This window comes from Adiantum capillus-veneris, chromosome 28 (assembly GCF_014529385.1).
Source record: "Adiantum capillus-veneris isolate H3 chromosome 28, ASM1452938v2, whole genome shotgun sequence".
Lineage (NCBI taxonomy): Eukaryota > Viridiplantae > Streptophyta > Polypodiopsida > Polypodiales > Pteridaceae > Adiantum > Adiantum capillus-veneris.
Window position 1 is genome coordinate 75,995,283 of NC_140958.1, and position 17,821 is coordinate 76,013,103.

Genomic DNA, 17,821 nt, shown 5'->3' on the forward strand with positions numbered 1-17,821 from the left:
AGTTTTAACATCTACATTTTACTAAATCTAGTAGAAATCTCCAAAGTTAAAGCACAACCAAGCTTTGATGACGCAAAGCATGGTCGCAGAATTCTTGCAATCAAGTTTACCTTTTGCATCAATCACGCTTAGTGATGCTAATGGCAATTCAATTTGCTTAGTGTTGTTACTCACAATTATATTTACTCACGTGATGTTAATGGCCTATCAAGGCAGCTGTTGAGTTATTATGCACGCCACCTAGCATGGTTAGATTGATGTACTTTGGCAAATTCGGTTGAAACATTACAAGCAAATGGATTTTATTGAGAATCTACACTTTTTGCGATGGTCAATTGACATCACCGATGCAGCTCAATAAGACTCCAAGGGGAATTTTTGGTTAAACATAAATGGAAGACAAGGTTATTGTTATCTCAAGTACAAGTATTTTGCACGGCTTGATCTTTGAAATAATTATCATGCATGGCATGTGAATATTTGATGAAGCATCAGATGTCTCCGAGCACACAAGCTTGATAGGTTTACATTATTGCGATGTCATTATGTGAAGCAAGGTTTCAACTTTAGGAATATTGCATAGAGGCTTTCAAAGTTTGGAATATGCTATCAGCATAGAAACTTGGGGGTACAACAACGTGTCTAAATGGTATTTCACTAGGCATCAGTATGAACCAAGCCAAGAGGGCACACATAATACATACGACAACTTTTAATCCATCAACATTTATGGCTATGAGCCAGATTCAAGCAAGAACAAAAAAAAAAATCAGACTACTATAGGTCACTCTCAAGAGAGCTTTACTCTTGAATTTCAAGACAATTGGCCAAAGAGGGACGACAATGTTAGACAATTTCAAGTTCTTCTTGTTTTCTGTGTTTTAACCTTTACTTTGGAAATGATATTTTGCTTTGCAAAGCAAAGTGCTTTGAGGGCTAGAACAAGAAACAACGCTTCTACCCCATGCCAATATATTACTCATTAACTTAGGATTAAGGGTAATGGTAGACAAGTTTTGGGCATTGGCAATATGCAGATATAACCTTACAGTTTATGTTTGGCAATATCAAATTGTGATGTATCTATGCCAGTATAGATTGTGCAAGGCACTTATGGTATCGGCTCAAAGTGTTGAGATTGTCATTGTAGGTAAGGGATTATCATTTTATTTTTTTGATATGCATGCATGGCGTGCGAGTAAGGTGGAATTCATTCCACCCCATCATTGTTTATGCTTCCTCTCTATAGCACCAACTACTTTCTTAAGCACATCATTATCCACCTACTCACATCACGGTGGACTCAACTTGACTGATCTCCACACGTACTCGAATCACACATTTCTTTAAGACAAGGTAAGATCTTGTTTCCAATGATTTTTATTCATGATTCTCTTGTTGATGTTGTTATAGGGGTTACCCATAGCTGGTATATTTTCTTATGTTCATTGCATATGATTGCAGAGGTAGGCATTCTATATCATTGGTTATATGCACAAAGTGCATATAACCAATGATATAGGTAGGCATTCTATATCATTGGTTATATGCACAAAGTGCATGCACTACATATGATGGTTTTCATATGTAGCAAGCAAGAATGGCCTTACTATTAAGCAGAAAATTCAAGAAATAACCTCCTCAAGGTAGGTAATCTCTTATTTTGAAAACCAAAGAAATGTAGTATGCATATGATTGCAGAGGTAGGCATTCTATATCATTGGTTATATGCACAAAGTGCATGCACTACATATGATGGTTTTCATATGTAGCAAGCAAGAATGGCCTTACTATTAAGCAGAAAATTCAAGGGATAACCTCCTCAAGGTAGGTAATCTCTTATTTTGAAAACCAAAGAAATGTAGTATGATTACCTTCTTTTTAGTTTCAGGAATCTTTCTCTTCTTCCAATGAGGAGCTATGATTGTTTCAATATCTAGTTGAGAGGATCTCATTGATAGTCCTCGGTTGGCCTCTTCACACTTGTAATTTCAAGGAAAGAAGTTCTCACCTACCAAGGGGTATTGCTAAGTTCACTTTAGCAAGCTGTTTACAATCACTATTGGTAGCACGGTGGCCTGTGATAGTCTCGGCTACCTTCTTTGTTGAATCTAACCAAGGGGTTCGGATTGCCAAGGAAACACCTAGGGTTATCAATGAAGTATTTTTTTATTTTTATTGATCTCTACTCTAGTGTTTAACAAATCATAAAAATAGTAGACCCTTTGAGGATGGAATTTTGGTAAAGTACCCTTCAGGTTTGAGAATTGTCCTTGACCTCCTGGTAAGTATACAATACTTTTCACATCATAGTAAGCATATAATTTAGCTTTGTTTCCTTTCTCGATATGCTTTGATTGAGATTTACAAGTCGGATGCATATGCGGGAATGCTTTCATCCCTTTGCTCTTCAAACAAATCACAAGGTCATGTAGGAGAAAGGGATTTTAGTAAAGTAGTGTACAAGTACCATTTTTGCAAGCTGTTACTTTCTCTCTTGATTTTTCATTTTGATACAATCAAGGGTTCACTCCCTATTGAAAGAGTTATAGGACTACATGGTAGGGTTTTTTGTGGCACAGGTTGTTAGTCACACAAGGTGTGCAACATGGTCTAGGAACTCATGGAGTTTGTTTAGCCAGTGTGGAGCAAGCTTCATGAGGGTCCCTCTCACTCATGTCACTTTTTGGGTTACCTACACATGCAAGTACATCTTTTACTTGATAGATGTTATATTTCTTCACATCATTATATGAGACATATTCCACATGTAGAGAATATGAGTTTGTGGGACTAATGTTGGCAAATTTTTCTCAATTATGTGTTGTGATAGAGTCCCTAGGTGCTCGTCGCTTTGATTTATTAGAGGGTTTCAACTATGTAGTATCAAGAACAATATTAGAGGCCAAAAATTGTTACCAAGTAAGACTTGTTAAGGTTACAAGTATAATAAAAAAACATTAACAGATGGTTGTTTTTGCATATAGCAAGACAATGTTAATGAAAATGTTTTATTGTTTGTACTTAGATGTGATTCATTTTCACATTCTCTTAATGAAAATGTTTCATTGTTTGTACCTAGATGTGATTCATTTTCACATTCTATTATGGTCCAAATGTTTTAACACCGATTTCAATTGATTGTAGTGGGGAGTATTTAGTTTCTTTTCATAGAGCTATTTACACATTTGATTCCCTCTTTTTCCATGTGTGCTATGAGAACTCAAGTATGAGCATAATATTCACCAAAAGCATTGGCAACTATAGTCATGAAATGTAAGTTTCGACTAAGTTTTTGCTAAATGCATGCACACTAGATGTTATGGGCCCTACTGTTTAACAAAGGAATATTTGGAATGGCATTCAAATTCATGAATGTGATAGCTTATGAAGCTTTTTGCACCACAAGTGCAGTATAGATCTATAGGATTTATTGTGGGTCTATCAACCACCATATGAGGTGATGGTTTGGTATGGGTGCTTATATATAGATTTCATAAACTTTATAAGTTTAGTTCAATCAACTCCACTCTTTAGCTAAGTTGGTTGTTCACAATCTATGTAGATTATATAGATTATCGTGCAATTTGGTGAGTACTAGTAGCAAACCCATGTTTGCTTGTCATTTTTGGAACACTATCTATGAACGGTTGGGGAATTAAAGTCAATATCAATACTAGCAATCATCCAGAGATGGATAGGCAGTTTTCAAGTGTTAATCTTGTGCTAGAGGATATGGTAAGAGCGTATGTTAGCAGGAAGCAATCCAATTGCAAAGATTATCTCTCTATTTTGGAATTTGTGTATCATGATGCAAAGCATGTTCTGACTAGGTCTAGTCACTTCATGTTTATGTCACATTTTCAACCTTGATCACCAGATATGGTGGGGCTAGCCAACCTATTGATGAGAAATTGCAGCAAGTCAAGGACTTAATTTGTGCCGATGAGATGTATCGGCATGTCACTTTCATGGAAAGTTGAGAAGAGGTATTTTTACATGTTCCAGCAACTTTAAAAAGTCTAAAAATTGGTAATTCTTTAGTCACCTCTTAGTGGTGGTAACTCATTTCAAATACTCAATTGAGTTATAAATAGAGTTTACACTATTTTGCATATAATCCATTTACACAAATGTTTGCGAAGGGACAATAATGTAGAGTATCAGGATGTTTTCTTGCTTTCATTGTGAACCTCCGATTGAACCGTATATCAATCAAATGGATGGTTGGACATGTAAGGGGTATCATTGTAGAAAACATTAGTGTTCTTAAGAAGATATCACCATTTTTGGTTTTGAGGATGAAAACAATTCTCCAAGGGGGAGTAATGCCACGCCAAGGTTAGGACCTAGACACACATGCAGTATGGGGGTCTATATATAGATAGGGGCAAGGGCATATATATAGTACGGTTGGGTGGTTATGAGCATGTATCTGTTCTCGAGACTTTTCATAGACTCTAGCCTAGGTCACCTTCATTGAGCCTCCAAAGGATAGTGCAAAGGTGTTGCACATGAGATAGTTAAATTGAAGATAAGTTTATGTTTTTTAATTAATGCAAGGAGAAAGTTAAATTATAAGGTTAGATTAGCCCCTCCATATTTAAGACGTTGACTCTAGTCTTTCTCTTCCAAGTTTCGCTAGCCACATGTCCAAACTAGCTTGCACTTGCTTTATGAGAAGTTGGATGTGTGTGTGTGTGTGTGTGTGTGTGTGTGTGTGTGTGTGTGTGTGTGTGTGTACGCGCGTGCGCGCGCGTGCGTGCGTGCGCACGTGCATGCCTGCGTGTGAATGTGCGTGCACGTGCACATGTGTGTGTGTGTGTGTGTGTGCGCGCGCGCATGCTTGCGCGCGTACGTGTGTGCACGTGTGTGTGTGTGTGTGTGTGTGTGTGTGTGTGTGTGTGTGTGTGTGTGTGTGTGTTTGTGTTTATGATTGATTATCCGCATCAATATGATTTGCATAGTTAACATAATAAAATAAGACCTTATCAAAAAACCTTTATTGTTGACATCATGTATACAAATTCTTGTTTCACAAAAACTTCTCAAATCAAGCCTGCTTTGCTTATATTCCAAAGAAAACTAGAGAGATTGATACAATGGATGAAGAAGAGGTGCCAGTGCCCCCAGAGGAAGAAGACTGAGACCTATACCTGTCACCATCCAAAAACAACCTCAAGTTAGGACTTGGAATGCCCCCATTGGGAAGACACGTACAAGGTAGCTCCAGCCGCTTGTTATCGTTGTCTCTTACCCAGGATTTATCACTCACTCACCCACTCCTTCATATTGTGTACATAATTCAGGGTTTTTAACTTTCCTAGGCAAAAAGGGTCTATTTCTAGATGGGTAATACTTTGCAATTGAACGGTGAACTGCTAGTTTTTTGTTTATAAGCTTGCATTTCTTTGGAAAAGTAACAATTGACATCCTAACAGATTGCTTGTTTTTGAAAATTTTAGGTGTCACGTTAGTCTTTAAACAAAACCATTAATGAGACATATGCATATCCATATATTTGCTTATGCTGACAACCCAACATTTAGATAACGTGTTCAAAATAGATGAATCCAGTAATAACTATCCCTGAAAATGCATGTCATGTATCCTAGCATCCTAATGACTATATGTGCTCTTTATCAGACAACTCTAAGTGACTTATTCAAGAGAGGTAACCCAACCATGATGCCTTTCTTATAATATATGTGATTCAAAACATACAAAGTAATGGTAAACGGCTGTGTATACCTTTGATGCCATTTTCCACAACCATCCTTGAAAAAAAAACCAAAAGTTTCCTTTTTATTATGTGTATATTTCCAACAAAAACCATAATCACCGACACTATATCAATGTACCATGTTGAACTAAATAAAACTCTCAACATTCTTGATCACCTTCAACCTCAATTAAACATGACCTATATACTGTTTTTTAACTCAAAAATCCAGACAATCATGCTTGTATTATTGTCGATTCCATACTTCAATTAGATGTATCCTGTGTACTGTATGCTCAGCACATCAAAACATCATATGTAATCCTACCACTTACGATTTCCCTTTTTATTGAGTTATCTCGATCATCATGCCGATCATTATGTATTGCTAATGTAGCGACATGAAAAGAATTTATACCCCTAACCTACACTACCTGGTTATTTCCATTTCATTTATGTCACCAAGGTCTAACATGATGAATGATATAGTGCTCATGATTACCTATGTGTGTATGTTCCGAATCAATAATAGATTGTATTTTTCAAACACAGAGAATTTTGGAACAACATGCATATGCATATCCATACATTTGCTTATGCTTACACCCCAATATTTAGAGATAACATGCTTGATTAGATGAATCCAGAAAAAATTATACTTTAAAATGCATGTCATGTATCCAGTATCCCAACGACTATATGTGCTCTTTACCATAAGCTCCGAGTTATTTGTTCAAGAGAAGTAACCCAACCATGATGCCTTTCCTATATGTGATTCAAACATTACAAAGTAGCAATAAATGGTTTTGCCAAATGTTACTTATGCCATGAGTGTGTGACAGGGCTTGGTCTATTGATGCCACTTTCCACGACCATCCCTGGAAAAAAAATCAAGATCTTCCTTTGTATTATGTGTTTATTTTCAAAAAAAAAATTACCAACACTATATCAGTGTAACATTTTTTAAAAAATTCCCAGGATTCCTAATCATATTCAACCTCAAATAACCATGACCTGTAGAATATTTTCTTAGTCAAATTTAGACATTCATGCTTGCATTGTTGAAAATTCCATACTTCAATTAGATGTATCATGTGTCAGCACATCAAAAAATCATACGTGATCCTACTATACTATACTGCATAATATTAGAAATAGAATAACTAGTGTACAACAGAGCCTATTACCCATGTTGCAATGTGATTACGGTATCATTTTTAAGTGATAAGAATTCCCTTTTTTGCGTTATCTTGATCATCATGTATTTTCTAACGTAGCAAATCAAAAGAAGTTACATCCACAACCATACCCTACCTGGTCATTGCTATTTCATTTATGTCACTAAGGCCTACCATGATGAATGATATTTTTTCATTAATAGTGCTCATGATTACCTATATGTGTATGTTCTGAATCAATACTAGATTGAAAAACACTTAGAATTCTGGAACAGCATGCATCTCAGTAGGCGTTGGAACCTACCAGGGTTTTCGAGCCAAATAGCATTTTTGCTTGTTTGCAATGTGTGAGATGTGGTTGTCCCCAAAACCGTGTCGTATCTTCTTGTTGACAGATTGAAGCCAATCTGATGTCGTGGGTAGAGGCCGTCGTACATGTAGCCTCCTATGTATGCCAAAAAGTGATAGAGAGATGGGGTTTACTTGGACTTGTGAGTTCCTTGTGATTGAATGGGGGAGCGAATGTGTGTGTGTGTGTGTGTGTGTGTGTGTGTGTGTGTGTGTGTGTGTGTGTGTGTGTGTGTGTGTGTGTGTGTGTGTGTGTGTGTGTGTGTGTGTGTGTGTGTGTGTGTGTGCGTGTGTGCGTGTGTGCGTGTGTGTGTGTGTTCAAATGGGCGCAAGGTTTACTATGCTGACAGCGAGATGCAGAGTCTTCTTAAATCCACAGTGTGATGTTGAGATATTTTTTTAGCCTATGGGCTTCCAATAGGCTCTAAGATATTGTGAGTTCTTTCCCTACACGATTGATCATGCATAGTGATAGTGGTGCGTGAATGACCAAGAAGTGAAATGAAGCTCCATTGATCTAAGTTTACACGCAGTCACAAGTTTCAAGGTTTTTTGCAGATATTTGTAGGCAATTTCTCTTGTGGGATGCATCTTGAGCTAGTTTGCTCTCTACTTGCGTTTATGGTTATGCGCTTTACATCGGTTGAGCAGTTTGTCCCAGATTATATGCTTGCAGTTTGAAAATTGTGTAGTTCTTTTATGCATATGTGAGCATCGGTTTTGATGCGTTTGATCATGTTTTCTATGATTGTGTAGAGATCAAGTTACCTCCCACTTTTATTGTCATTTTGGCATTCTCTTATGGCAGTAGACATGTGTGAGAGTGAGAGACGGCGGTCTTGCAGTTGTCAATACTTGCGTTGTTGGCATTGTGGTCACAAAGGGTACATTAGGCGCCGTTGTTTCACGCATATGAGAGAGCAGCGGAGATCTATGTGTGGTGTAGATGAGGTTTTGACACATACTAGAGTGGTGGCTTCACATGCAAGTGACGGTGATGCCATGTTTCCCTCTAGTGTTCCTCTTCGTGATTGGTTTAGCACCTTCTCTAGTGGGAGTTTTGGATGTGTGCACTTGGCCGATGGTTCAACATTTGACATAGAGGGTGTGGGAGATGTTTGTTTGTCATTGCCTAATGGTGCATCATACACGCTACGATATGTGCGCTATGTTCCTCAACTAAGATAGAGCTTGATCTCAGTGAGACAGTTAGCAAATTTGGTTGTCAAATACTACTTAGAGATAAGTCTTTCTAGATGCATTGCGATTCATTAGTGATTGCCAGAGGAGCCCGCAACGGCTTGATATATCCTATGCATGTGTTTGAGGTTCGAGACAGCATAGTCTCGATTTTTTTGTTGGCATGCTTTGAGCGTGAGACAAGAATTGTCTCCTTCGCGGGTGAGCTCCACCATGCTCACGAGATAGTTGTGTAAGATGTTCCAATAGACTTTGTACAGACAAAGGTAGAGTGACAGTGCTCTAGTGAGACACAGTAGGCAGAGGTAGAGCATTTTTGCTCCATAAAGACATAGGTAGAGATGACAAATGTGGATTTTTTTATATGCTCATGCTAGAGGCTAATAAGGTGATATCAAGACACATGCATCGAGTCCTTATGGATGAGGAGGACGTGGTCTTCCAGGAGTCAAACTTGACACATCCATTTGCGATAGCTAGTCCTAATGATGTAGAGTATGCACATAGCACAATGGAGGAGAGTACAGCTAGGTTTGCACAAATTTTGTCAACATTTAAGCGTCTCATGTACGACTTGTTAGTGTGAAGGCCCAACCTAGCAGTTGCTGCAGTGGAAACATTTGCAGCAAGAATTGTCAGTCGTGCGATGACTGACACTAGCATGATGCATAGTGGAGTTTTGCAGACCATACAAAGTAGTTTTCGAGATTTACATGCAGGCTCTAGCATGCATACGCATGCTCGCCTACCATGAGAGCCGATACAACTACATGTAGATTGACTGAGCGAGCCAGTGGGCATAGGTTGAGAGAGTCTATCACCTATTTTCTTGTACATACTAGTAGTTTAGCTAGCTGGACCCACTTATCGATGCATTCTCCTTTAAGTGGGAGGTTGTTGGGTATAGGTGTTTGTGACTTGCCTGGTCGCCCAGGCCCCGCCCATTGATACCTTATTCTTGTGTACATATACAAATAATAAGGGGCAGCTCATACTGGAGTCTTGCTTCACCATCGCAACCACACTAGATCCGACTCCAATCGTACCTGGCAACTCCCCTCGGAGTGAGTGTGGACTGTTGTCAAACCCTATTTCCAAACAAACACGTCTGTTACACCATCGCATGCTCCCCTGGAAGAAGGGGGCAGTCAAAATCCCCATCCTTGGATCCCCCCTGTCCCCAAGAAAAGCCAACCCCTTTGTGCTAGCCTTTGGACCTGCAGCCCACATCCAAAGCCCTCCTCAAGCATGGCCTCCAGCAAGCTCACCGAAGGGACCCCCAACCCATGCAAGACCTCTAAAGCTACCCATCACCACACCCGAGCAGAGTCGCGATGGCCCTTCACACGGACGCATTGCAAAGTAGGCCTTAGTGAAGAAAGGAGTGAGGAGTATAAGCATTTAATTTTCCTAAACCCAATCAACCACATCTCATGTGACCCATAAGGGTTGTGGCTCGTGATGCAAAAGTTTTTGAAAAGGGAATGTCTCTTAGACAGTGGTCACATGAGGCTTACTTTTTAGTTATTTTGGCACATAATTAAGCCTCTTCCATGCTCCTAACCATGCATGTCCTCCATAACTATGCCAAAATAGGCATAGTTGGAAAGGTTATTGGGCTCAATTAATAAATGCAGATGCTAAGGCCTCTTGGATGGTGCATCCCCTACCATCAGCTGCCAATCATCCATAATATCAATGTTGCGACAAATCTCCAATCCATGAGTATATTGCACCACCAGGGCCCATGTGCCAAGTGGTAGCATTCTCTCTCATTCTCTCTCTCTCTCTCTCTCTCTCTCTCTCTCTCTCTCTCTATATATATATATATATATATATATATATATATATATATATATATATATCGACGCAGGTATCGACGCATATATCGACGGACAATAAGTACGTCGATATGAGCGTGGAAAGGCACGGGCGTCGATATATAAAGCGTCGATATATACGTCGATATGACTTTGGGTTATGTTGTAGTGAATGTTAAATTTCCTGAAAGGAGAATCTCCTTTAAGTTTAGGGAAAAAGACATGTATATAGATGCTAAGGAAATGGGTAACACTATCGCCATTGTACATACACCAGCTTTCAACAAGTCAATAAAGAGCTCTATTTCCGTGTACACGATTTTTGTTAAAGATTCTCAAAATGAACCTAATGCTTTAGCAAAAGAAAATAAAAGCAACCAAAAGGAATTAGAGTTATCCAATTTTCTCAAGGGGTTTCAAGATGTTTTTATTGACGAGATCCCTTGTGAGCTACCTCCTAAACGAGGTAATGATGACCATGCAATTGAACTTCTTCCAGGAAGTTTACCGCCTAACAAACCTCCTTATAGAGTTTCTCAAGCTCAACAAGAGGAGATTATGCGGCAAGTGCATGAGTTAGTTGAGAAGGGCATGGTTAGGCCTAGCTCATCTCCATTTTGCTCACCTGTGCTATTGGTGCAAAAGAAAGACGGCACATATCGTATGTGTGTCGACTATAGAGCACTAAATAGGATCACTATCAAGAATAGGTTTCCCGTTCCACGGGTAGAAGACCTATTTGATAAGCTACAAGGATCGACCTACTTCAGTAGGATTGACCTAAAAAGTGGCTATCATCAAATAAGGATAGTTGATCAAGACATTGTAAAGACCGCATTTCGCACCACATTTGGTCTTTACGAATACATTGTCATGCCTTTTGGCTTGACCAATGCACCAGCCACATTCAACCGCTTGATGGAGAAGTTGTTCAGGCCTCATCGAACCTTCACTAGAGTGTTCTTTGATGATATTATCATCTACTCTAATTCATTAGACGAACACAAGCAACACCTCCAGGTAATATTTCAAGTTTTAAGAGAGAATAAACTTTATGTTAATCGAAACAAAAGTAAATTTTTCTTGCAAGAGATTCAGTATTTAGGTCACATTATCTCTCAAGATGGCATCCAAATGGATCCATCCAAGTTAGAGGTAATAAAAGGATGGCCTAGACCAAGGAATCTTCATGAACTAAGAAGCTTTATAGGTATGTGTGCATACTATAGACGCTTCATAGAAAAGTTCTCACAAATTGCAGGACCATTACATGACCTAACAAAGAAAAGCGTTAGGTATACATGGTCTGCTAAGGAGACCAATGCTTTTGAAAAGCTTAAAGAAAAGATTATCTATCAACCTGTGCTTTCACTACCAGATCTCTCAAAACCATTTGAGGTCCAATGTGATGCTTGTGGTGATTGCCTTGGAGCTGTTTTGCTCCAAGAAGGGCACGCCATAGGCTATGAGAGTCGAAGGCTCGACCCTGTTGAGAAAGCTCTAGGCATATATGAAAAGGAACTCCTTGCAGTTCTACATGCCTTAGACTCATGGAAGCACTATTTATTGGGGACTCCTTTCAATCTGCGAACGGATCACCAAAGTCTTAAGTACTTCATGATGCAGACCAAGCTCTCCGACAAACAAATGAGGTGGGCAAATTTCCTTTCGCAATTTCATTTTCATATTGCTCACATTGCTAGCAAGCATAATCAAGTAGCTGATGCACTCTCAAGACGGCCGAGAGTGAATGCGGTTTCCATAGCAACTCACAATGATCTATCTTCAATGATAGATGAGTATGCTATTGATCTTGATTTTAGAGATGTGATTTCAGCCCTTGCATTAGGGAAGAAAGAAGAAACATTTACTTTACAAGATGGTTATCCTCTCTACGGCAATAGACTATGTGTTACTAACTCACTACGTGAGAAAGTAATGTATGAATCTCATGCTCCACCTTATGCGGGGCATAGAGGGATTCAGTCTACCTTAAAGGGAATTGAAACATATTTCTATTGGCTTACCATGAAAGTGAACATACAAGAGTATGTTTCTAAATGTGTGGTATTCCAAAAGACAAATTTTGAGAGAGGGAAGCAACTTGGATTGCTTCAACCTTTGCCAATCCCTAATTCACCATGGGAGAGCATATCCATGGATTTTATCTTTGGATTGCCTAAGTCTATCCATGGGAATACGGGAATATGGACGATAGTAGACAGGTTCAGTAAACAAGCTCATTTTATACCCGTCAAAAAGACTATCAAAGCCCATCAAATGGCAACCCTCTTCATTTCACAAATTTTCAAGTACCATGGCTTGCCAATGTCCATAGTGTCGGATAGAGATCCTAGAATGACGAGTAATTTTTGTAAGGGTTGCTTTGAGAATTTAGGGACAAGGCTAAACTTCTCTTCGGCCTATTATCCACAAACCGATGGCCAAAGTGAAATAGCTAACCTAACCATTCTCGATCTACTAAAAGCCTATGTAACGGAAGTAGATCAAAGATCCCAATGGGAGAAGTAATTACCCTTAGTGGAGTATGCTTACAATAACACCGTACATACTTCCACAAGAAAAACACCTTTTGAGGTAATTGAGGGGAGATCAAAAAGTCCCTTGCTACTTAAGGTACATGGGAAGATCTTCGCTGCAGATGAGTATAGCCGAGACCTACAAGAATCTTTTCAAAAGCTTAAGGATTCTATCTCTATCTCACAGCAAAGGCAAAAGGCTGCTGCTGACAAACACAGAAGATCCCAAGCCTTTAAAGAAAATGATTGGGTCTTATTAAAGTTTCCCAAGGCTCGATTAAGGCACACGACGGGCAAGAATCCTACGGGACACCAAAAGTACTATGCTAAACTAGCAAAAAGGTACTATGGTCCCTTCTAGATTCTTAGGCCAATCAATGAGATGGCCTATCAACTCAAGTTGCCCAATCATTGGATCATACACAATGCTTTCTATGTGAGCCTATTAAAGCCTTACAAAGGAGAGCCACCTCAAGAACCAACTATTGGAGACCCACTGGAGATCGACCAAGAGGAGGTGCTGCAGTCCGAGTCCATTCTCCGACATGAAGACAAGGTACTAAGAGGTGGTAAGACTATCCGAGGATATCTTATTAAGTTCAAGAATTATCCTTTTGAAGATGCTAGATGGATGCAAGGCATACAATTAAGGATAACCTAAACCTTGTCAATGCTTACAATGCTTCCCAAGAGTAAGCAAATGTACAAAATGTAAAAAATGAACAACGTTTTTTTTGTCTTATAAGACTCTCTTTTTTTTTATTGTGCACAAAAATGAAGTAGTATGCATGCTTAGATCAAGTTTTGCGGAGACGACGTCTCCCAAACACCAAGTAGGACTAATGGAAGATTGTCACTCTACTATGGAAGATTGATAGGACTAATGTGCATACATGCTTGCGGCAGCCTCAGGCTCTCAAGCGCCAAATGGACTAGTCATCCATTGTGGAACGATGTCGTAGGGTAACATAGGGATCCTCTACTCGCTAAGAAAAGGACTCATGAATATGCTTTATCTTCTCTACACCATAGTCGAGGACGACTATGATTTCAAGAGAGAGGTAATGTCATAATAATCAATATCTAATTCTCCTAAATGATTTTCTCATATTAAACTGATCATTTAATGTGGGGAAGTGCCAGGGGAGAAAAAGCTAGAATATTGGTTAAGCTAGCAGACTGGCCACAGTAGGGATCCAAAGGAGGGAAAATAGGGATCCAAAGGGGGGGCCATCTGCAAAAGAGCCATGTGCAACAATGGGCTAAAAAGACCCTAAGGTTCATTCCATTAAGACTTCCAAAATGCTAAGGTTCCAAAATTCAAAGGTTGTGTCCAAAGGTCAACCCTAGGGGAATTGGATGCTTTGTGTGTGTACAAAAAAGTCTTTTGCAATCCCTACTTAGGAGGGGGCGAGCCTTTCTTGTAGGGGATTAGAGAGAAAGCCACACACACACACACACAAGCTTTCTTTACACAAAGGGAATGAGGGACACATGTCAGCTCCCTAGCCCAGATGCCCACAAGGTGTACCCAATTCCTATTGGATGGCCTTGGAGGTGGACCAATGAGAATTAGGCTAGAGTAAATCTAGTTTAATTAATTTAAAAACACTTAATAAAAGAACCAATGAGAATTAAGTCCTTTAGAAGACTATTGGACAGTGTCCCAAGTGGTCCAATGAGCATTCAGCAGCCCAATGGCTTGCCTGATTCCTATTGGCCAGGAGGCAAAGGGGTCCAATGAGAGTTTAGTTGAATTATTAAATTACCTAAAGCTCTCACAAAAGGGGAAAGGGGGACGCATGTCAGAAGGCTATCACTTATGCTGCTTAATTGTCATTGGCTAGTTCTAGGGAGGTCCAAATGGGAGAAACCATATACAAAGCCTTTTGGAGGGTGGACCGACTCCATGCAAATCCGGTCCTCAACTGTTGTCAATAGCTTAATTTCTCTCTCTTTTGAAAGTATTGTTCATGCTATCTAACTAGGTGTTATGCTTTTTGTTCCAATTTCAACCCAAGCACTCTCTTAATTCTCAAAAAGGAATTATAAAACTCCTCAAATAATTCAAAAAAATGGTCACTCGAGAGGACATAAAAGTCTCCCATTACCAACCTATTGTTAAGGCTTTTCATGCTTCCCAGCTTCCCACACTACTTGCTAAAAATTAATGTATGAGAGAAAACTTAGAAATCCTCTTGTGAGAACCCATTCTTCTTTGGGGATGTCCCACCCCCTTCCTCTGGGACCTTTGTACTTTTCTTTTTACGTGATAAGCCAAACACGCTTTTTTCAAATAACTCCACAGCATGAAGCCACTTGGCTCAATCCTCAGCATCCAATAAAAAGGTTGATCCAATGGTAAAATACACAGCTAACGTTAGTAGATTGCAAGCTCGTAAACTACACTTAGTATGCTTTACTTTACATAAAGTATGCGGCTAACATTAGTAGGTTGCAAGCTCACAGACCACAAAGGCCAGGTCATGCAAAGTTGTGGCACGATGCAAAGAGGCTTGAGGCTAATGTTGGCCGTGCAATTTGTCTTGACTGCAATGGCTTGAATCATTCCAAGTGGCCGCTTCTGTGCTCTAGAAATTACAAAAGAACATTAGGCTTACCAACTAATCATCCACCAACACAACTTTGCATGACCCTGCAGAGAGGCGTGAAAGCTTTAGGGTATGAGTTGGATTCTGACATCGAATGCTCTAAAAAAGTGATTACTACACCACTTGGCCCATCAACCTTTGCTTTGAGATGAGCCTCATTATCAACAACGCCATGCGGTAGCAACTCATGCAAACCAGATCAAGGGCATATTGGCCAGGGGCTATGCTTGCTATTGTCTTTGACCATGTCCACCATCACCACCTCTCCACCCTATGCTCTCCCCACTTGCTTGCTCTTGCTCGGAGGTGCTGTATATTATTGCATAGCCTACACCATAGTCGAGGACGACTATGATTTCAAGAGAGAGGTAATGTCATAATAATCAATATCTAATTCTCCTAAATGATTTTCTCATATTAAACTGATCATTTAATGTGGGGAAGTGCCAGGGGAGAAAAAGCTAGAATATTGGTTAAGCTAGCAGACTGGCCACAGTAGGGATCCAAAGGAGGGAAAATAGGGATCCAAAGGGGGGGCCATCTGCAAAAGAGCCATGTGCAACAATGGGCTAAAAAGACCCTAAGGTTCATTCCATTAAGACTTCCAAAATGCTAAGGGTCCAAAATTCAAAGGTTGTGTCCAAAGGTCAACCCTAGGGGAATTGGATGCTTTGTGTGTGTACAAAAAAGTCTTTTGCAATCCCTACTTAGGAGGGGGCGAGCCTTTCTTGTAGGGGATTAGAGAGAAAGCCACACACACACACACACAAGCTCCCTTTACACAAAGGAAATGAGGGACACATGTCAACTCCCTAGCCCAGATGCCCACAAGGTGTACCCAATTCCTATTGGATGGCCTTGGAGGTGGACCAATGAGAATTAGGCTAGAGTAAATCTAGTTTAATTAATTTAAAAACACTTAATAAAAGAACCAATGAGAATTAAGTCCTTTAGAAGACTATTGGACAGTGTCCCAAGTGGTCCAATGAGCATTCAGCAGCCCAATGGCTTGCCTGATTCCTATTGGCCAGGAGGCAAAGGGGTCCAATGAGAGTTTAGTTGAATTATTAAATTACCTAAAGCTCTCACAAAAGGGGAAAGGGGGACGCATGTCAGAAGGCTATCACTTATGCTGCTTAATTGTCATTGGCTAGTTCTAGGGAGGTCCAAATGGGAGAAACCATATACAAAGCCTTTTGGAGGGGGGACCGGCTCCATGCAAATCCGGTCCTCAACTGTTGTCAATAGCTTAATTTCTCTCTCTTTTGAAAGTATTGTTCATGCTATCTAACTAGGTGTTATGCTTTTTGTTCCAATTTCAACCCAAGCACTCTTGTAATTCTCATTAGGAATCTATTCTAATGAAATGCCCACTATGTTCATGCTAATTTCCGCTACACACAAGTTTTTAGGCCATTAAATGTTACATTGGTATCAAAGCACAAGGTTTCTCTTTTCTTGCTCAAGAAGGGAGGTCCTCAAGGTAGCTATAAATGGTTGGTATTATTAATTGCCTGTGAGTAAGTAGAATAGGGATTTTTCAGCCTTGCAGTGCGCCTTCCTTCATGCAGTTAATGGGGCATCACCGTTGAGAGCTATGGTCTTAATAGTGGAGTCCTACGGGGCTTGCCTACGGCTTAACCACTATTGAGCTATTAGAAGCTTGACAGGAGCCGGTGCTGTTTTGGTGTTGAAAGACCCTCTCTTCTATTCCTTGCAATTAATGGTATTCGAGCCACGGGTACAGTAGCTTGAGTGCTTTTTCTAAAGGGGTAAAGAGGAGTAGCAACTAGGGCTTGAAGTGCCAAAGTACACCTAAAAAGTTTACACCTAAAAGTTGTTAGAATGGCTGACAATAGTAAAGAGAGTGAAATTAATGTTGATAACTTTGATTTTGCTAATGAGCAAGCTACTAATGATGCTCCGATGCTTGTTAACTATCTTGTTTCTAGGCTTCAAAAAGCCATGGGCAATCCATCTCTCCAAAGTAAAGTGCAACGGCGGCTCCGTGCTCACGAGATTCTCCAAGCTCATCACCATGACGAGAGAACACCTAGGAAGCCTCCTTGTGAGACTCCCAAAAGAGGTCTCTCTCTGATTCGGGAAGAAGAAGAGAATCCATACGAAGGGCTCAAGAATTTACTTCTTGATGATGCATCTCCTTCCCAAAGGAGAACTCAAGAGCCTCCATCGAAGGAACGAGAAAGAAGTGAGTCTCCCGCCACCTCGACGGAGATGGCTCCACGAAGACGGCGGGCTAAATGCTCTCCATCACCACCAAATCGGAGAAGACCATCGCACCCTTCTCCACTTCATAATTCAAAGAGGGATGATAAAAAGCAAGATAAGAAAAAGGCGAGAAAGAGGACACCCTCTTCTCCATCGTCTTCATCCTCTTCCT